At 35.6% G+C, this 22,812-nt stretch overlaps 1 protein-coding gene across 4 annotated transcripts in view; it reads right to left on the bottom strand.

The window, feature by feature from the left end:
• Positions 1-22,812, bottom strand: part of MEF2C (myocyte enhancer factor 2C) — a 180,480-nt gene that overhangs the window by 110,615 nt on the left and 47,053 nt on the right. The window lies entirely within an intron of this gene.

Consider the following 22,812-nt stretch of genomic DNA (forward strand, 5'->3'; position numbering starts at 1 on the left):
AGCTTCCCTGTCATGATCATCCATGGTATATTTTGCCTTGGACATATTTTTCACAGTGGAGCTTAAACAGTATTCTCCAATCCCATGCTAAAATAAACTCCGAATGGTCTAAAGATGTCAAAAGCCTTGTGCTATCCAACCACACCACAGTTTTTAGTCTTTCCGCATTGTACTGAGTAATTAAGTCAGGGTTCCATCAAGTCTTTGGTTTCCTGATGTTTCACAACAGCATGTCCACCTTGCTTTCTTCTACAGGCTATTTAGTGATGGGGCAGGGCTCACCACCAACGCAGATCCAGCCCTGTCCTCATCACAAAGCAAGAGCTACCAAGCATCACAGAGTGTGCTCTTTCCCAGCTGTAACCGCTCCAAAAGCACATGCATCTGGATGTTCTGTTGCTGTTATTGAACACAGCAAGTTAAGCACTATATGACACCAATATTAGCGAAACAAAAGTGTCAGCCTTCACAGCATACTAGGCTTGAAATGGGGGATGTGCTATTGTAAATTTTCATCTTGTTAGGATAAAAATATGAATTCCTTTTGAAAAACTTATTATTTTCTTAATCTTTAATACACCATATTTCATTATTAAAATGTAAATATTCAACAATTTTTTTTCTCAAAAGCCTGTGTGTATTAGACACAGTTTTCACCCTTACTAATCCATTTGCATGTGTGTGTGTGTGTTTGTGCAGAGGGAATATTTTCCCACAAAATTGCAACAAATAGAAAAAACACATTTTAGTTTTTCATAAGATGTGGGTAAACAACAAGAGTGCATTTTAAGACACCTGAGTACTCCTGAGTATTATCACCAATAAATGATCATAATACTATTAGGATTGTGATATAAATGGTTAAAAGGACATTCTACGTAAAGGCTAAGTAATAAAATAATAATCTGTATTCAAATGTTACATTACATGATTGAAAATTATGTTCTTGAAAATGATTTGCCTCTGTTATTTACTTTACCAATTTATTAACATTTTAAAAATGACCTTGGAATGAGAAGAAATACTACTGTCTTCCTGCCAATGTTTTTGTTCTACATTAAGAAGAGTATGCTTGATAAATCATCTGCTATTTACATTCACTGAATGTCATTTACTTTTGTCTCTAGCTAAACTTTAGAAATGTAGTGTTTACACAGAAACCTTCTATGATAATTTACATAATATTCAAAATGCCATAATCATATCTCAAATCAAAATACAGATATTTGATATTACTATTATATATGGCTCAACATGGAAGCTCATGATTCATCAATTTTTCTATTTCTCTTCATCTCCTTTACAGCATCCTAATCAACCTAATTAAGGCTTTGTTCATCTGAAACCTCTGATGACAATTTGTTTAACTCTGTCCCACTGTGGTCTTCTTATAAGGAGAATTAAATCTGATCTTCTGACAGCAATCATTAAATGATCCCAACTGGCCCCAATTAAGCCACATGGCTCACGGGCTTCCATACAGTCAAGTGTCAAGTTCCCTGTTTCATTTACACATCATTCTTTACCTTGGTTTATTTTCTTAAAGCCAATTAAGTATATGTGTCTTATCAAGTGGAACTACAATAAATTTCCTTGTGTCCACTAGCTCAAGACAGGGCACCTCCTGACTCCAGAGTCACACTGAAACATCATGCATGACTCCAACATCATGCATGACTCCTGAAGACTTTCTCTCTAGCTGTAGTGCTATTAATGGAAAAAAAAAACAAAAAACTTTATATTTATTTACTCAGGATGAAATTGGTGCATGTGTACCTTCTCAAAGTAATACACATGTTTAAATGGTTCTGGTGAACATAAATCAATAGTAATTTTTCATTTGGCTTATTTACAAGGCTCTTTTAATAGAGTAGTACCTGCATTTAGTTAAGTTTAATATTCCTTTAAAAAAAAAAAAAAAAATTTGAAATGATCTCTTTAAGACCCTCTAAAACAGCAGTACCAAAGTAAGACTTCTGAAGTTAACCTTTCTTACCCTTAATTTCTGCTCTAATTTTTCCACATATGCTCAAATGTAAGTTCTGTAATGATGTTCCCAGGCCTTCCTACGTGCGCAGGTAGCCTCAGGATTTAGAGCTCATTGACTGTGTGCTACTCCTGGGAAACGGCTGATTAAAAACAGCCTCTTGAGGAGTAGCTCCTATTCACATCTGGCTCATCTTATTCTAAACTCTAATACCTATGTGGAAATTTGACCCCAAGCTTTGGCTTTGGAGAACCTCAGTTTACAGACCCTTTACCTTAGGTGGCAAGGCAGAAACATAGAGAAATTAATCCCAGTATGACTGGCGTTTGACACAGTTTCTGAAGGCCTTAATCACTGACCTGACTACTTTCCTCTGAATACAAACAAATGCACTGCATTTTTGTATCTAGTCTAACACTAGCTATCAGTGATCATCTGCTGGTTTCTGATGCAGGCTGTCACAGTTCTCAGAGTAGATGGATTAGAACATATCTGCGCATCCTAATCATATATAAAAACTGACATTAGGACAGACGACTGGAATGGATGTTATGCATCCCATAGGACATTAACCTTGATGGAACATGTAATTCTTTTTATCACTGACCAACAGATGTGACTACAAAGAAAAAGGAAAATACAATGGAATCTTTAGCATATTGATGTTTGGCAACACCTAGAAAAAACAAAAAAAGTATGTGCATTTTCTTTATGATAGTTAAATATACACTTGGTCAGCTACTCAATAAATCACTGTTCTTTTCCTCAAAAGAGCAAAATTCAAAATACACATTACAAAACGCTGACGAATTAGAAAACATTTACCAACCTCACAACTAACTGACTCTTCTACAAAATGTCTAACAAATGTATTAAAATGTTAGTAAAGCAAAACAGACGCTGGGTGCTGTATTATGAAATATTTCTCACTGTATTATAGTAATCTCCAATAAGATTTGATGTTAATTTTAGAGCATGCTTCTGCTAAAAAGGGCAAACCCTGCAACAGATTTAGTACAAAGAAGCTGAAAATATCCTGTGGAAAAAAAAATCTGTAGCAAAATCAGCCAGCCCAAATCCTGCCATTACTCAGCACTGCAGTGACGTGCGGATGTTTGTAGTGGTTTGAGGAGCTAGCAGGGGTGGAAACTCTACATACTCGACTCCAACATGATTGCAATTGAACCTCATCAAAGTAAGAGCTCATAATTTGTCACAGAAAACAGCCAATTAACATATGTTAGAAAAAGGCTTCATAAAGATAATATATGATTAAAGCCCCAGTGCAGCTGTTGAAAATCAAAAGTATGCATTTAAAAAAGAAATCCCAGCCTGAGCTTCCGTATGGTTAAACTGATAATGGCTACTATGATTTTTTTTTTTAGTTGAAAAATATAATTACAGTGCTTCTCTTAAGTCTGGGGTTATGGCAAGGGAGAACTGGGACTGCAGCCCTATTTACTGTGCCTTACTTAGTTCTATAAATAGTTGAAGCTCTTGCCAAAACTCTGTAGTTACTTTGTTATAGTGCTATTTTAAACACAGACCTTCATTGTGAGCTAAATGGCCTTCAGGATGCACTTTGTAGTTAGAGCATTCCTCTCAAAACTATATCCTCCCTTTATCTGTGTAAAACTCCAGGACAAGAGGACTCTACATGACTGCCCTGCTGACTACAAAACACACCAGGACTGTGTAACACACAAGTTTTAATACTTCGGAACTTTTGTCAGGGCTGGTGGTCAGGAAGGGTGACAGTTAAATGTCAGAAATGAGATTAAGGTGCACGAACGCAGTGCAGATCCTTTTACGGGACACAAGGCAGGCGATCTGAGCCAGCTTTGGAGCAGATAAACTATACGAAACTGTATGTGGTGTATGCTCATCACAGAATTTAAACTAAACTCTAGCTTGGACCACACGGCCAATCAAATCCTGGCTGAGCTGATGTCACTGGAGGCCGTGAGCCAAAATCATGCTGTTTAATATTACACATATCAATGAACAAAGTCTGATCAACAGTCACAGATATATAAATACGTCACGCATTATACTTGGTGCCAGAGACGCCAGGGTGAACAAAACAAAAGTACTGGTCATCACGAAACTGAGACTTTAAGGGACACAGGGGATTTGTATAACAATTGCAGATAGAAAAATGATACAGAGAAACCACCACAGCAGAACAGGCTAGGTAGGGGGTGACGACATAGGAAAGGGGCCCAGGTGGTTAGTGCTGTCAGGGAAAGGTTATTTGAAAAGATGACATCCGAGGCGAGCTGTAAACAACGGATGGAGCAAGGCAGTGTTTGGAGGGTGAACATTTCGGCACCCCACCCATCACTGGGGGTACAAATTTGGCCAATTCACAGTTTCATAAACCTCAGCTGCCTTAGCTAGAGAATGGGAATAATAACGCATACATTCTGTAAAGAGGTTATGAGGCTCAGGAAGAAAAATAGATCCACATTCATTTGCAAAAATTCAGTTAGATGCAATTCAATTTCTTGACTACCCTGTGTAAACTTGTTTTCTTCACTTTAACATGATTTAATTTTATGGAAATTATCAATACTTTGAAACAGGGAGAATACAGTATAATGCAAAACGTTTCTAAATTTGTATTAGTTGAATCCAACAGTGTATCTTCCCTTGAGATGTGGCTGTTTCATTTAAGTAATGCCCACTGGTTGAAATATCAGTAGGTCTTGGGGATTCACTTTGCATTGCTAAATATAGATAATACCATGGGCAGTCTGACAAATACAACACAAAATTTCTGCAAATATAAGAATTATATTTTTTAAACTGTATTTTTAAAACTCTTTTAGAAATAAACAATCTTACAGCATTACTAATGTAACCGAGTCACTGTTTTAGGTTGACTTATTTCCTCTCTCATAGGGCCCAACTCCTAAGCAATCAGCACAGTTTTGATTAAGATCTCAGAGATAATGCCAGTGTCTCACTGTATGGGAAATATTCACACATCTTTGGACACAAGCATCCAATGAGATTAAGCTACGTAGCCTCATCAAGCCAAAGAGATTAATTTCCTACTTAGAAGGAATAGACAAACTGAACCATCTAAAACTTTTTAAAGCATTTTTAAGAGGAAAAATACAAAATTTAAGGATTGCAAATTTTAATAAATAGGAAATTAGAGTGAAGGACAATAGACACTGATTTTAAAAGCTGTAAAATATAAATGTCCATCAAAAGAGTACAGAATTTTAAGTCAGGGGAAGGGTCAAAATTTCCTATTTAAGGAAATTTTATTTAAGGAAAAGTGGGCATACATTTTAAATTCTCTCTCCCCTGTCATTTTTTTTTGGGGGGGGGGAAGTGGTATAAATTTGATCCTTTATTTCATCATTTTGCTCTTACGTCCTGTTTGGCGAACATAATTTATGTTAAAGTTGGATAATTTACCAAGAAGCCTAAATGAACACTCATCTGTTTTCATATTGATCAAATACCCTGAAAATCTGGAAGTTTTTTTTTTTAAGTCAGGCTGCCTTTTTTCTTTCCTAAATGAATCACAGTATAGACACTTTTTTTTTTTTTAATAAAAACTAGCACAGCATCTTCTTTTATGCCCGGTGCCAACCAATACTTCACATTGCACACTCGTGTCCCTCCCTATCTTGTCCAGTGATCTGTGGAGGACGCTTCTCTCCCTTCAAAACTCAAGTCATAACTGCACACAAGGCAGGCACATAAATACTAATTTCTCCCCTCTATGTGAAGCATGCCCCACTTGATTTTTCATTTCATCGCCTTTCTTTATCTCTCTTTCTACATGCTTAGAACTGAGGGGATATGGAAAGTGAAACTGTCAAAGAGCTAGGAATAGAGGTGTTTTCAGACGAACAGAACGTTTCCTCCCTAAGATGCAGGCAGGACAGGCAAGCAGGCTGCACAGGGCTGGGGGCTGCCGGCCAGGGAGAGCGGAGTCGGGTCCCAGGCCTAAAGCCTGGCGGGTGGCTCCTTATCTCAGCACGTCTACACATTCCGTCCCAGGCTCTTCTCAAGGAAAGCCCAAGTCATCCTTGGCAGATAATACTACATGGAAAGTATTACAGTACTTCCCCTGTAACAAAGACCATGCTATGACATGAGAAGTTACTGACACAGGCAGCTTTTCGTCCTGATTCTCTAAACCTTAGGGTCTGTTAAGAAAAGCACCCAAGGGTGGAAGCAAGCTCATGAGTCTTCTTAGAAATCCCAAAGTGTATTCCAAAGATCACTGGTTTCTGGGGATGCCAACAAGTGATTCCCCACCCTACAGCACCACCCCCCCGCCAAGTTAGAAGATGAAAAAAATCAGGAAAATAAGATTTCTCTGCTACAGGACTTTTCATATTCTTTAATGTGTGTGACATCAGAATCTGGAGTATTCCCAAATTTATCAGGAATATCCCTTGGGAAATGCTAGCTTTAAAGAAAGGGACAGGCTCCTTTCCTGTCTACTGAACACAAATGCTCTAAAACAACACTTAGCTCAGTGACTGGCTCAAAGAAAAACCTACCAGTACTGTTGAATAATAATTGATAGGAACAAACTATTCTTTTAGCTCGACAAAGGAACACAAACATAACATCAGGTGCAGAAACCTTTTTTAAAGTAAAAATATTAATAGGATATTTGGTAATTAGTGTAATTTGTGTCCAAAGTCCAAAGCACCGAAGGGCAGTAAAGTGCATTGTGGAGAAAGCTCTATTTGGAATTGGACTCTAACGCGGGTTCTGTTACCCACAAGTTGCAAGTCTTTGGGTCGGTCATCTCTGTTGAGTCTCATTTTCCTCAGACATATAAAGGGAGCTGGGTTCAGTTTCTAAAGCTCCGTTTGCAGTTTCTAAATGGTATAAATTCAATAAAGGTGTAAGACAAAATGAAGTCAGAATGCTTTAGAGAAACAATTAAGCTGACAAAAATGTTTAGTTGCCTGGTAAATATAATCACTTTTTCAAAAAAAATTTTTTTTTTTGCCTTGAAAAGTTGGTTCACCTCAGTCTCAAGCAAAATAAGCAGTTAAGATCAAGGTTACATTACGTATTTTGGACTGCTAACTATGTTTAGAAATTTACTAAATAATTAGCTGTAAGTTATAAAATATCATAGCACTAAAAACATTACATCTATTGACTCTAACCCTCACAGCAGCCTACGAGGCAGGAACTATTACCATTTCCCTTTGACAGAAAAAAAAAAAAAAAAAGAAGACTGGAGGACAGACAAGTTAAATTACTTGCCCAGGGTCACAGAGCTGGTGTTAGAGCTATAATTTGAATCCCTGCAAACCTAGTCCTAGACTTAGTAATTGAACCACACCCTCTGCTACTCCTCTACGATGCAAGGTAATATTCAAAAAAGGAGTACCTTAAATTTAAAACTATACACAGAAAACAAGATGTTTAGAGGGATTTAGTGGAATCTAAGAAATACTTTTAAACTCAATGTTCTTTCATGTATCTAACATTTTCTTACCCTTGATGGCAAAAGGAGAGTTTACTTCACTGCTCCCAGGGGAACAGAGTGAAACTTGAGCTAGATACTTTCCATTAAAATGTCAGTATTTACTGGCTGATCAGCACCAACGGTTTTCTCCCCCTTCCTTTCTGCAAATGAATGTGGTTGCTCACAAGAGAAAGCAGGTGAGTGTATATGAATCAGCATATATTCATCTCGACTCCTGTTAAAAACCATCAAAACAGGTGTCTTCCTGAGGATGGGTCAGGGGATCAACCTCATTTATGGTAAGATAAGAATTGCAGAGAAGTATTATAGACATCTTATTTCCAGGCTTAGGGTACTCATCTTGCAGTCCTTCAAAGTATCTCGAGTAGGTTTCTAACCTGGATCTAACTAAGCCTGGAAAAACCCTGTCATTATCTTTTCCCCACCCTCTTTCTATTCCTCCTCTTTCTCTTCCTTCTTCTCCTCCAATTATGGTCTACTACAATATCCCTCTATAGGCAGAAGAGTCTCCACTTTAGGATTTTATACATTTACCTACTGATTTAGAATTGTGTTGGAGACCTCTGGATATAACTGCAATGCAAACTCTTGGAATATATTCTTTTTAGAAGTAATTTTATGGCTATCAACTTTATAAGACACACACCTAATATAGTACACAAATTAACCTCACAAAAACAGTTGACAGTATTGGCAATCTATTTACGAGAGCTGGAAGAAAAATCACACACTGGTGTGTTAAACAAGTTCACATCATTTTTCCCCTCAAAGTATCACATAGCTTGCTCTATCAGAGCTACAGTGCATGACAACACATGACGATATGTAGTGAATTTGTATATTTTCGGCATGTATCAGCCTTTCCTACTTTCATAGGTAGAAATCTGTGGTATAGATAAAAGCACAGAGGTCTTCCCTTATGTACTTATACACGTTTACTGTACCAGCTGATGAGTACCGTGGGTCAGAGCCACTCAAAAACTCCTCAAGCGACAAGGGCACATTATATCCAAGTCTGAATTCAGTTTAAGATGCTGGGCAGGTGACTGTAAAGTGAAAGCTCAAAATGGCTACCCACGTATCCCCGGCGCTTTGAGAGAGCTTGTGGTAAACAGGAAACCTCTGCGATTTCTAACTTAGCAAGAAAGGACCTGTTGGCACATACTGCCTTTCACAGTGAAGACACCTCTGGAATAACTTTTCCGTTGGTGTCACTCATGCCCGTGGGTGGATCCAATACTAAGAGATTTGAGAAGTGCTGGGGGAGCACATCACTTCTAGGTGCTAGGAAAGGGGACATGGTTATCAAGAAACTCCTTAACAGACCAAGTCATTATCTGGGCACATTCCTGAGGATTCCAAAATTCAAAGTTATAGGTAAGTGTTCATCTTTCATATCTTAATGAACTGGAAAACAAAGAAAAATGGCACAGACTCTCCCCAGTTCCTTTGACAAAATATAGTTAAGATGAATATTTAATTAACTGCTTCTCTAAATTTAATATGGAGAATTTCAGGATGGGCTTGGACATTTCACTTGCCTTAAAATGCCTCTTTATGAGACAGACAAATTTTGCTACGTTACAAAAGAGCAAAAAATGTCTTTTTTTTTCTTTTGGTATAAACACATATCTACATTTCCATTCAGCCAAGGTAAGAGTAGAAATGCCGGATATTAATAGCAGCAGGGGCCATGCAAGGTCATATCATTTTTCCCTCCTTCAGATAATACTATACCCAAATTATTTCATAAAGATTCCACCTCTCCTATTTTTAAGGCCTTCCGGAAAAAGGAGCAACATAACCTTCCTCAGTAACCTATTTTGATATCTCACAACTCTCACTCTCAGGAAATTCTTACTTATAGCTAATCCCTCACGGAATACTTTATGTCCAGGCCTGTTGTTCTACCTCTGTACAGAGAACAACACTGGATGAGCACGTCTTGTGTCAAGGGCTTTAAGACTGTGGACTGAATTGCACCTATTTCTGCTGTTCTTTTTCACCCATCCTTGTGGCTCTTCATTTCAAGTCATACCTTAGTTCTGGAGTCCAAAAATACACACAGTACTAAAAAAAGGCTCTTGTATACTTCTATCAGATACATATTTTTAATTATCCACACACTGCATGAATTTTAAAGTAAATGTTTACCTTTTCATTTATTCCAATTTTGCATTTTTTTCCCTTGCCAGATTTGCTTCCAGCCAACTCTTCCACATTTTACATTTAAAGAATTTATTTTCTTTCTCCTGGTATTCATGATTTCTGACCACTTCTCCAGTTTACCAAGGTCATGCTGAGTTCTGATCTCATCTTTCAAGGATCAGACCTCAAAAAGTCTCTTTACACAAGACTCTATAAATTAAATGAACAATTTATTTATTTCAGTATTCCTTTAGCTACCATTCAAATCTGTGTGGTTTCGAGAATATCTTCTCAATTTAAGGACAAGGATGTCATCCAGAACAAAATCAAAGGCCTTGGAAAGTTGAGATTATACCTATCCTTCTCCTTCACACTCAGACAGTTAAAATATACTGACATGACCAGTTTTAATACTGACACCCAGGGTGTTACAGGATATATAACAAATCATTGTGATGTTTTTCCTTGTATATTTTTAAGTCTGCAAAGAGAGTAACGATGGTTCTCTGGTTCATCCTTTTTTTTAATGTCCTCACTGTAATGGTTATCTTCTAGTCTTTATTTAAAAATCCTTAAGAATAGTAGCTTGTGGCCCTGCAATGGCATTATGTTACAAGAATTCCTGCTACTAAGATTATCTTAGGCTTTAGTGAGACTTACCCAGTAGTTCCATGAAATTTGCTTTGTTATTTAATATCACTTGATTGCTTAGGTCATACGTACATGTTACATTTCACGTATGTGGCTAAAAGCATGAGGTCATTTTACTGCTTAATAAAGGTAAAAAATAAAGGAAAGAAACATTTACTTCATTCAACAGTTTTTTTTTTTTTGCAGTAACTACTATGTTCCAAGCACTATTCTAAGAGGTCTATCAAGGGGTAAAACAGACAAAAATTCATGCCTTCATGGAACTTAAAATATTTCTGATATTATCTATATTTACTTTCCCCTCCACATGAAATATGGCCTTTTTATCCTTTGTTGTTGCTTTTGGTTAAAGTGAATAAATTTGTAAATATCATATCTTAATTTTGACTCCCCTTATTAAAGTTTAAGCTTTCACTATACCTTAGAACTTTCACTTCCATATTATTAAAAAATTTTTTTTCTCATAATACTTCTTTATTCCCATGCCTCATAAGGTTTTTCTTTAGCCAACCAGACATTATTCTCCCTTTTTAAATGTTTGTGATACAAGATGAAGTAGTCTTTGACTACTTGGGCAATTCTCTATCCTATATACTAAATTTTCTAAAAATACCTTTTAAACAGTTCCATGTCCTCTGAAGATCTGTTTTATTAAATTCATCTTTATTGTTGATTTCTTTAGTTCTTTAATTCCTGCTTATGACTGGACCTTAAATTAGTATGAATCTTTGGTCAATCAGCCAAGTTTGATTGACCTAAACTAATTAATGAATAATATTGTCTTTGCTTTACTGAAAGAGAAATAAATTCTAATACATTAAGAAAGCCAACTCATTTTCATATTTCCTGATTATACGTCTGGTTAAGGTTTGACTGAAATATTTGGATATTTCTATTATACTAGGAGAGTCTCTTGGACTGAAAGATCAAACCAGTCAATTCTAAAGGAAATCAACCCTGATTTCATTGGAACAACTGATGCTGAAGCTCCAATACTTTGGCCATTGGATGTGAAGTGCTGACTCATTGGAAAAGACCCTGATGCTGAACAGATTGAAGGCAGGAGAAGGGGACAACAGAAAATGAGATGGTTGGATGGCATAACCAAGTTTGAGCCAACTCCAAGAGATGGTAAAGGACAGGGAAGATCTTTACTGGCATGCTGAAGTCCATGGGGTTGCAAAGAGTCGAACATGACTAAGCAACTGGACAACAATAAATTGTACTAGGATAAGGACAAGTGACTCCCTACTGTATAATAAAAGATAGTAGATTAGGAATGAAGTACAACTACAGACATCAACTGTACGGAAAAAATAAAAGATACACAGTAAGAAAAATTCTTCCCTGAAAGTTCATGGATACAGTTCAGTTCAGTTCAGTCGCTCAGTCATATCCTACTCTTAGCGACCCCATGGACTGTAGTACTCCAGGCTTCCTTGTCCATCACCAACTCCCAGAGCTTACTCAAACTCATGCCCATCGAGTTGGTGATGCCATCCAACCATCTCATCCTCTGTCATCCCCTTCTCCTCCCACCTTCAATCATCCCAGCATCAAGGTCTTTTCCAGTGAGTTGGTTCTTCGCATCAGGTGGCCAAAGTATTGGAGCTTCAGCATCAGTCCTTCCAATGAATATTCAGGACTGATTTCCTTTAGGATGGACTGGTTGGATCTCCTTGCAGTCCAAAGGACTCTCAAGCATCTTCTCCAGCACCACAGTTCAAAAGCATCAGTTCTTCTGTGCTCAGCTTTCATTATGGTCCAACTCTCACATCCATACATGACTACTGGAAAAACCAAAGCTTTAACTAGATGGACCTTTGTTGGCAAAGTAATGTCTCTGCTTTTTAATATGCTGTCTAGGTGGGTCATAACTTTTCTTCCATGGATACAGTATCAGCAATCAAAATGACAGTAAACAAAGAGTGGGAGATCCTGTGAAGATTCTTTGCCAAAATTTTAGTTTTCATTAAGTATGTTGAAAAGATTCTCAGGAAAACAGTCAGATAAGGGAGTACACATCTCTTCTGTGTGGCTAGATGTATGCCAATATGCCAGCTTCATAGGTAAGTTTTTCATATATTTGTGAGCCTAAATAATAACCGTTTTTAAAAGATGTTAATCTACATTCGGTTTTCAAAGGCTTTTGAAGGAAAGCAACTCTTCTTTGCTAGAAGCCTTGAAATCAGGATGTACACCATCCTATATATTTTTTTTCTTAAGTTAAATAAACAGTGTTAATGCAAACACTCCATAGGGTAGCCGCCCCACTCTGAACTGGAGAGGGCACCTGATGCTCACCACAGCCACCACAGAAACTTCTGCCTCTCCTCCAATTCTGTTCTAGGAGGAGAAGAGTGTGCAGTACAATACAGAGATGGGCACACCACTGACAGACGGCTGGGAGATACAACAGACTGAGTTACTCTGAAAGATCCTAATATCTGGCCTGGTGTTGCCTTGTCTCTCTCAACGCTTTCCCTAATTCATTTTTTTTTAAATGCAAGGCTTTGTAAAATGTCTCTTTTGGTTTCGTGTTTTGTTTCTTTTTTAAAATCACATCGTAAAAAGCATTTCTATTTAGGTCTATTTTTCCATTAGCCGTTTGCCTTTCCCTAAAACTTTAACAGCCAACTCAATGGACATGAGTTTGAGTGAACTCCGGGAGTTGGTGATGGACAGGGAGGCCTGGCGTTCTGCAGTCCATGGGGCCACAAAGAGTCGGACATGACTGAGCGACTGAACGGAACTGAAAACTTTAACTGTATTCTATGCTTAAATTACCCAAGCACAGACACGTTCCATCACTTAAAATATTTTCAAATATTTTGTGTGTATGTGCTATTTAAGTTTTATTTTTAAAAATCAATGGTAAAACAATAAATTGTGGGAATTAAGTTTTAAAAACCCCCAAATCTATCTCTAAAATTCTGTTGAGACATTGTGCAAAAGTCAGACACACCAATTACTAAGTAGACAATGTATGCTACACAATCACATTTAAATTACGTTTTTAATATTTCTGAAATTCAATTTTTGCATTTCATTCCATTTTTCCTAATACAAAGTTTCTCTACAAGAAAGTGAGAGGCACTGTCTGGATGATACACACTTCTCTTTCATTTTTAATGAAAGATTTTATGATCTATTGAAACTAGTATCTATGGCTTTCTTTAATCCAGAACATTATCATGTTAGGAGATTCTATTTCAGATTGGAAATATGGAAGGAAAATAAAGATCTAAACAGTAAAATTTGAAGTTTTGGCAATAGAATTTTAATTAGTGTTGACAGTTTATTCCTGTGAAACAATTTTTAATCATCCTAATAATAGTGATAGTTCATTGACTGAACATGTTCCAGGAATATTATTTCTATTATTTCAACTGAACCTTATACTAGATTAGTGTATATTATCATGATCATGCTTCATATTACATTTCTGATTCAGAAAAAAAATCAAGGCACTGAAAAAACATAAAACCTGCCCAACTTTACCCCATAAGTAAGTAGCAAAACTGGGTTAAGGTAAGACAGCCAAACTCCAGATTCCAAGCTTGTATTCCTCTGCCATATGCCTCATGTGTTAGGCGGCCTTACAAAATTCTAATGACATATCTTAATCATCTAGTTTTAAAATTTTATATATGAAGGGCCTAAATCAGTTGACAGTAAAATAAAATCCAGTATATTCATGATCTGAGCTTTTACCTAAAAACAAACCTCAAAGTTTGATTCCCCCAGAATAGAGAAGGGTGTTTCATTTTCTCTTTGACTTTGCCACGTCATCCTTTGAAACTAGATTAACATATTTGTACCTTAAATGTAATACACCAAAAACACTAAGTAACTTTAACTTTTTTACTGCTTGAAATTATGCTTCTTTTGTCTTTGAACTTAATGTACTTCTATTGCAATATTTCAAGAACAACTCTTTTTCCCCATGGTTAAGATTTTAAATAATGTTACAATGCCAGCAACCATTTACTTATAAATTATAGCCAGAGATAAGATACCTCTAATTTTCCATTTGGTGGATTCCTGGGTAACATAAACATAATAAGGAATTCTGATTATATAGATCAACTTGACAGGAAATTGGAAATAGGTGCTAAAGGTTAAATTTATAGGTACACTGATGAGAAATACAGGATACTATAATCTGTTGAACATGCCTTACCTAATAAATTTCCATGTCCTTCTTATCAAATGATTCTTAACGGTTCTCTGTATGAAAATAATTCACCTTTTGCACTGTAAATGCCTCACTGATTGAAAACAGCTTTCTAATACTGTACATATATGTGAAACTCAAAAATAAAAATGACCAATGAATTTGCTTTAATTCCAGAAATTAACTAATTTGCTTTCAAAAGTTAAACTGGAATCAAAATTATAAATAATGAACACCAAACAGAAACTGTCAGATCCTCCACTGTAAATGGGCCCTTCAGTGCTGTTGTCAACAGCTGGTTCAAATGGCCAAAAGACCCCAGAAACAATTCAGGAAGGAATCGTTCTTAAATGGATCCATTCCTTTATAGTCACTGCTCATTTCCTGTACTGAAATGTGACGTAGGAGTAAATGTAAGAAATTATAACCTGCCTAGAGGCTTTTTACCAAGCCCAAACTCCATTTTGTGAAGCTTCTTATATGTTATAGGCATTTTAGTACAGATAATTACTAAATATGAGATTACAGTGGCAGCAGGACGTTTTAATAAGATTACAACTTTAGTATTTGCCGTGACATTTTCCATTAATTTACCTGAATCTTTTATGTACCACAGTTCCCTTCTTATGTGACCACCTACCCTGAAGTAGGAAGAAATAAGTAGTGATATACTCGGAATTTCTTTTGCAAACTCTAAGAAGTTATGATAAAAATACATGCTTTATATTACATAATTCAAATATTTCCAACATGGTAATAACAATGGTGCTGAGTCTTTTTATAAAATACAAAGAAATTTCTTCAACAGTGAGTTTTCAACCTATATCTTCTCTATGGGTTTTCTGCTTTTTAGAACTTTGGTTATGAGTGGTATAATAAAATTTGACTATAGATTTACACTTATAATAAAAATAAAAGTGCTACCAATATATAATAGTTCCCTATAATGATGGGAAAATGACAGCAACAATGTTTTAGATAAACTGTCATTTCAGAGAGCTAAGGGATAAAGAAAATCATTGAGAGATCATTTAAAAAATGTATTTGTTAGGATAAAAGAAAACTAAAGCGTAAAATTCCAAAGGGTCTTCTCTTTGTGCTTAACATGGTAGAAATATCATTCAAATAGTTTATCCCTGCAAGGAGATTACCTGTAATTCTGCCAAGGTCACTGCCAAGTTGTATTAATGGCCATGTTCAGTACATGTCAGTCACATGAGTTAGAGCTGCCTTCTTCTTCTTTTTCTCCTGCATAATGACCTCCCTCTTAATGCACACTGACAAATTGAGGTGAGTGAATATGTTTTTCCAAAATATAGACGGAGGAGTTCCATTCCTCCAACTCTCCTTTTTTAATTGTACCAAACATGTGAAGTGTAAAGTCTGGCAGGAAAGAGGTTTTAAATATTCTATTGTAAAAATTGAACCATTTTTGAAAATGGCACTCTGAGTCTTAAAGGGAATTATTTGTGAATTTTCTTTCAAATGCACATTTGCTTACATCACGGCAAAAGTGTACAATATTTTTTAAGTGTAGGAATGACATTTTTTTTAATCTAAAAAATGTCACTGGAACACAGAGTTAGTAACAGAATGATTTAGTGTTCAATAGTTAAGCTCTATTGCAGATTTGTAATTTTCATTTATCAATATTATTCATCATTTACAGAAGAAATGTGAGAGTGTAGGCATAGTGGCTTCTGAATACATCTACTGACTAGAGTGCAACAGCAGACATATTTATGTACTTAGAGTAAAATAGATGAACACATCTCCTTTACAGGGCTTACATTTAAATAGAATAAATCACACCCTCAAATAATAAATGATATTCTAGTATGTTATAATAAGACCTGCTTGTAAGAGACATCTCTATTAAAAATTTACCACTTCAGTCCTGGAATACCAATTTAGTCCTGGTCTTGAGATTAGCAATATATTAAAAATATCTGGGGAATTAGCAATTTCAATTCTCAATTTAATATGAGAACTTGGCACTGATTTCTTTGTTTCACTTACGTATTTTAATTCATCAAAACATTATTGAAATGATTGGGAAAGAAAGGAGTCATGAAGAAGCACTCCCCTGCTTACATCAGCTGACCTGAACAATATTTTAAAACTATATTTAGAAAAAGATAAAAAGAGCTGAGTACAGCAAGAATTCTCCATGCCAACTTCCTCTATTACCACTTTTCTTTTTTTCATTTAGTAACTCATCTATAAAACAATGACTTTAAAAAAGAAGAGAATAATTTCAGGACCTCTGGAAAGAATTTTAAGTCTGAGAAGATACAAAATTAGTTACAAGACTAGATAAGACACCAATCTATAAGCTTTCATATAAGATTACTATTTCCAATTTGTTTATCTCATTTATATTTGCACAATTTTTGGTAATGACTTGGGTCACAAATGTGTTACAAAGAAGTTTCTCAAATTTGAAGCTGAATACAAACAACTATTAAGTTATAAAAATTGGATTTAAATCTATAGCTTTTATAAAGTACCTGAGTAAAAACTGGCACTATATAGAGTGCAAATAAATTCCATTTTGCAAACTTACAATTATAACCAGTAATTGGGCACAGGGTAATGTAACTAAAATTCATACACAATATTTTAGCTGAAATTTATAATCCTACACAATAACTTTTACAAAGATGATGCAGAATAATTTCCTATTAAAAAAAAATTCTGCGAAGGCACATTGCAGAGGAGGCAGTAGAGAGAATCTACATGATTTAACAACCTAGTGATAATCTGTATCTGAAAGTCCAACGCTATAGAGGCTGAAAACTGTTTAGTAGAAAATAACAAACCTACTTCCAGCAGTTTGTCTGAGGGTTTAACTCTCTAGTTACACAACATCTCTAACTTTGTAGAGTAGTGGTAAACCTTTTATATGGATAAAACCCATCTCCTTTAAGAAAAAAATTCACATTCTTCACACATTGATGTCTTTCTACACAAAAATAATAGCAGGTAATATGGTAAGTGTTTTATATATAATATTTCTTTTGTAATTATTTTAGACACACTAAGGTAATAAACTGAGACACATTTCAAAAACTTTTTAAGTAGTGGAATTTGACAGTGCACAATGTTAACTAGCTATTTTCAACTTTGGTAAGCATATAAAAAAAAAAAGTCATGAATTTATCCCCAGTGATGAGTGGGGCGCAATGATGAAAAAGAATACAATTTAGATTTTGGTCAAAAATGGACATACTTGAGGATAAAATTGTTTACTAATGACACTCTTCTCCGTGAAAGAGTTGGTTAGAAGATTCCCTCTGTCCATGGACTGATTATTTAGAGTTATACTGGGCCTGTATGGCACTATTTTGGTTTCTCAGACGGAAACAAAAATTCTTCAGTATTTCTGAAAAGAATATGGTGGTGCTAAGCACTTTAAAGTATTTTTAATTTACTTGTTTCTAGTTAATTTGAAAATAAATGACATTCATAAATTCACAAGCTTCAACTGTCTAAATCTTAAGAAATCACATATCTAAACGCAAGCCCCACATGATTTTGGTTATTCTATTGAATGCTATGGTAAATCTTTCTTGTTTACAAGTACTGAGAAATCGGTTTCTTTTTTTTAAAAAAGTCACACAGACATAATAAAATAAACTGAAAATGTGTGGTATATGGCTAATACAAAATGTCATCCAAAGCTTAGTTTAATATCTACAATAAAGGTTTCAATACATTTATCCATTCGATTTGTGTCTAAACATTCAACTTCGTTTCAAAGGGATTAATGGCTGAACCTATTAAAGTTCAGTTTTCTCTGATGTTTCAGGGAAATGAATCTGAAAACTCCTTCAGGAAATTATCGGTTGTTAATCAATATTTCAAAACTCATAAACTTCCAGCAATTGGTAAACCTGGTATTCCCCAGGTCTATTTCAAATTTAATAATATGAATTGAAACTGTTAACATTTTACTACAAGAATTAAAAAAACTTTGTAAAGGTAAATCAAGTAGTAAATCTGCCTTTAACGACTTTAACTTGTAGGATGATGTAGGTAATTATAAAATCTATGTCCTAGACCAGCTTCCGCAAAAAGCAAAACCTAAAAATCTTTCGACGAAAAATTTCTTGAATATAAAAATTTAAAAAGGATAATGATCACTGATTCTTGTGTCCTGAATTGTTCTACTTACATGTATTAATTCATTTAATCCTCAAAACTATCTTACAGTAGTGCATTATTGCATCGACTTCACACATGAAGAAACTTGGACAAAGCAGATTTCTCTTGCACAAGGTGAGCGGCGGGTCTGGGGTTGGAGCCCCATACACAATATGACTCCAGCATCCACCCTTTATGTCATGCTACAAAGAATTCAATATTTTAATAAAATCTGGTGTCTTACTTTGATTGCTTTAAGAGCACGTGGATGGTAACTGCCAAAGAAGACAAGAGAATGGAAGAATATAGAGTTGGAGTAGATGCTAGAAGGTCATTGCTCTTTAGCACTGTCATGATGTTCAGAACACCCTTCATTTTAAAATGGAGCCGAGAGAAACTTCTAGTCTCATGTACTGACTTTGACTTTGGCAATTCCTTTGACATACATTCCTACATAGATATGTACATATGTGTTTCTGTATAACAGATATCATTAAGAACTTATACATAATGAGTTTTTAAACGAAGAATATGTATCTTTTCAGTTTAAACCTTGTTCTGCTTAATTATTAGAATAATGGTAAGTCTTTGCTTTATCTTCCAGTAAATAACCACACATTTTGATATCAATCAACCTGTCTTACAAGTACTGGATATAGATTTAATGAATTTACTCAGTGAACACCTATCTGCTAAAATTTGACAGATTTTTTTCTACTAACTTTAAGCTTCTACATGCTAACATCTATAAACTATCAATGTAAATTTCACATTCTGTCTGACCAGCTAGCTAACTTAAGGTGCAAAAAGTCAATATTTTGTGATGTATACTTCTATTTTTAAATTAAAATAACATTCATTTATATAGCTGTGTGCATAGACTGTAATTATTTATCCCAGGTATCTGAAATTATGAAATCTATTTTCAGCATCTCAAAAAGAGTAAAGGATTCTAACTACACTAAAATGTACTGGGGTAATTATTACTTGCATGTGTGTGTGTGTGTGTGTGTGTGTGTGTGTGTGCGCTCAATCTTGTACAACTCTTTGTGACACCAAGGACTGGGGTCTGCCAGGCTCCTTCGTCCATAGAATTTTTCAGGCAAGAAAACGAGTGGGTTGCCATTTCCTACTCCAGGGGATCTTTCCAACCCAGGAATCGAAATCACATCTCCAGAATCACTGCTCAGGCAGGAGGATTCTTCATCACTGAGACACCTGGCAAGCCAACTCTTACTTGAAGATTTATAATGCAACCAATACAATCAAGACTCAATCTGTAGGGGCTTTATATATCTAGAATGCAAACTATCAAACTGTATTTATATTTTAGGTTACAATATCTCCAAAATGACAAATGGAAACTTAAATGACTAAAAGTAACTGCACATGGAAATAATTCATGCAGAATCCTTTATATTCCTTAGTAGTACAGTTGCTAATAAAAGGTTATTAGTATCTACTCAGATATTATAGTATGATTAAAGAATTTTAGAACTATATATTGAAGTACATATTCAATATTCATTACCAACAGAATCAAACTTTATATTTAAAAAAATTACATCCTTGTACTATACATCTTGTATCAATTTTATACAACTAAAACATTAATTTTAAAGCTAGTTCTACTAACAAATATCAGGAAAAATATATATCTAAAAGTACCAGTGGGAGAGATGCAAGTTGGGATGAAGACAGTACATGAAACAAAAACAATGAGAGAAGAATCAGAAGAGTCAGAATCATACTCTGAAGTCAATTTCTATAAAAGAACATTCAAGACAATGTTCAACTTATGTAAACATGGCTTTCTGGCTGCATTAACCATTATTTGAAATAAGTGACTATACAATAAGAAAACAATTTTAATAATGATTTTTATCATAATTATTCTATTTTCCAAGTGATCATGAAAATGATACATATGCAGCTCTTAAGAATGCAGTGTTAAAAAAAAAAAAAGAATGCAGTGTTAAAATGTGGCTCTAGCTAGGGTGGGTACTTAATGGATAATGAGGTCTAGACTGGACTTGAACACCCTTGAACAAAAGTCACTTATCAAACAGCTGTGTACACCTGTTAGCCAAATACCTTCCATTAGGACAACTGAGAAGAAATGTTCTGTAGCTACACAATGCCTAGACATTCAATAAACTTAAAACAATGGTTAGTCTCTACACTTAAATGAATACAGGCAATTAGAAATTGTCTGAATAGATGAAAACCACGCAAAATATCACTTCTGGATAAAAATATCACTGAAACAAATGTATCATGAGATTGCTGATGAAGAGTAAAACTCCGTGATTTGACAATCATTTTGTTTTTCTTATTCCCTTCATATAGTGATGCTAAGTAACTAGCAGTGGAATAAGTAAAATGTTTGAATCAGCTTTTATTAAGTGTTGACTTAATGCGTTTACAAAAAATACAAAACCCTTTCCAAAGTACTTGGCTCTTCATATATTTATGGAATAAGAGATCAACCTAGGCAGCTATGTATCACAAAACAAAAAAATTCCAACTTACGTGAATCAGTTGGATAAAACGTAAACTCCAAACAGAACCAGTAAGATGCGCTACGTGAGTGGAGTGACCCATTGTAGCGTGGTTTACGCTCTGAAGTGGCTCTACGTGCAGGAAGGAAGATAAGCAGCAGACTGGGAGGCAAGCTGGAAGGCTGTCAGTCCCAGTGCCATCCTTGCTAACAAACCTGAAAGTGTGCTGTTCCTTGCGCAGTCCTGTCCGACTCTTTGCGACCCCGTGGACTGCAGCCCATCAGGCTCCTCTGTCCACGCAATTCTCCAGGCAAGAATACTGGAGTGGGTAGCTATTCCCTTCTCCAGGGGATCTTCCTCACCCAGGGTCTGAACCCACATCTCCTGCATTGCGGGCAGGTTCTTTACAGTCTGAGCCACCAGGGAGGCAACAAACCTGAAGAACTGACACAAATTTATAAAAGAGCTTGGAATTCTTTCTCAGTATTATATATTTTTTAATCACCATTATTAACTTTTGAGACCCTCTGAGACTGAAAAAGTCTGGATAAATGCTACAGAGAATATGTCAAGAAACATTTAAAAATATATTTCACATTCCAGCTTATTTTCTTGAGTAATCTGAAAATATTTTTATCTCCCCAAACTACTTTACTTTTTAGAAAAGAATCATTGAAGTTTTCAGGACAGTACTACATAAAGTAATAGGGTGATACTTTTCTTTTTAATAATTTTGGATACTTTTCCTTTATTTTTCACAGTTTCTTTTTCCAATTCAGAAGAATAAAATATCTAGTTGAATTGATAAGCAGAGTAATTTAAAAGGCAGTGAATAAAATAATGTATTTCATGTTGCATGAATTTTTTTCTCTTCCTTCATATTCCTGCAATTTGAATTATGCACAAATTATGGTCCAACTCTAGATGGTTCAGAGAAAAATCTGAAAGGATTTTAAAAGCCATGAAGTTAATAAACACCACGAACAAAAACTTTTGAGTTAAATATATGGAGTACTGTTTTTAGACTCATAAAATTATGCAGCAAGGTACTCTCTACTGAGTTAACAAATTTAGGCGTTTTCTGATCATGAAATCCATTCTGCAAAATGTCTAATTCAAATAAACCCAATGCATAATCTCCACTTTGCTTCAGGTACAAATCACCTCATGACCAGGACTTAGAAGAGATTCTAAATTCAAGTCCCACCAAATTTTTCCTCAATTTAAGTCAATTCAAGTAGACTACCCATCTACAATATGTTTGCGGAACCTTCTCAGTCATATCAGGGGAGCCCAAATGAACAAGACTCCACAAACATTCTGAAGGAAGTGAGTGGAAGAATTCATTTGCTCATTTAATAAGTATCTATTAACCATAAGGGATTTCTTTGGAAGGAACGATGCTCAAACTCCAGTACTTTGGCCACCTCATGCGAAGAGTTGACTCACTGGAAAAGACTAATGCTGGGAGGGATTGGGGGCAGGAGGAGAAGGGGACGACAGAGGATGAGATGGCTGGATGGCATCACTGACTCGATGGATGTGAGTCTGGGTGAACTCCGGGAGTTGGTGATGGACAGGGAGGCCTGGCGTGCTGCGATTTATGGGGTCGCAAAGAGTCGGACATGACTGAGCGACTGAACTGAACTGAACTGAACCATATGCCTGGCAGGGTCTAGATTTTGGGCACATGGGTGATAAAACTCAAATCTGGCCTTGG

Source organism: Bison bison, unplaced genomic scaffold (assembly GCF_000754665.1).
Source record: "Bison bison bison isolate TAMUID 2011002044 unplaced genomic scaffold, Bison_UMD1.0 scf7180017864533, whole genome shotgun sequence".
Classification (NCBI taxonomy): domain Eukaryota; kingdom Metazoa; phylum Chordata; class Mammalia; order Artiodactyla; family Bovidae; genus Bison; species Bison bison.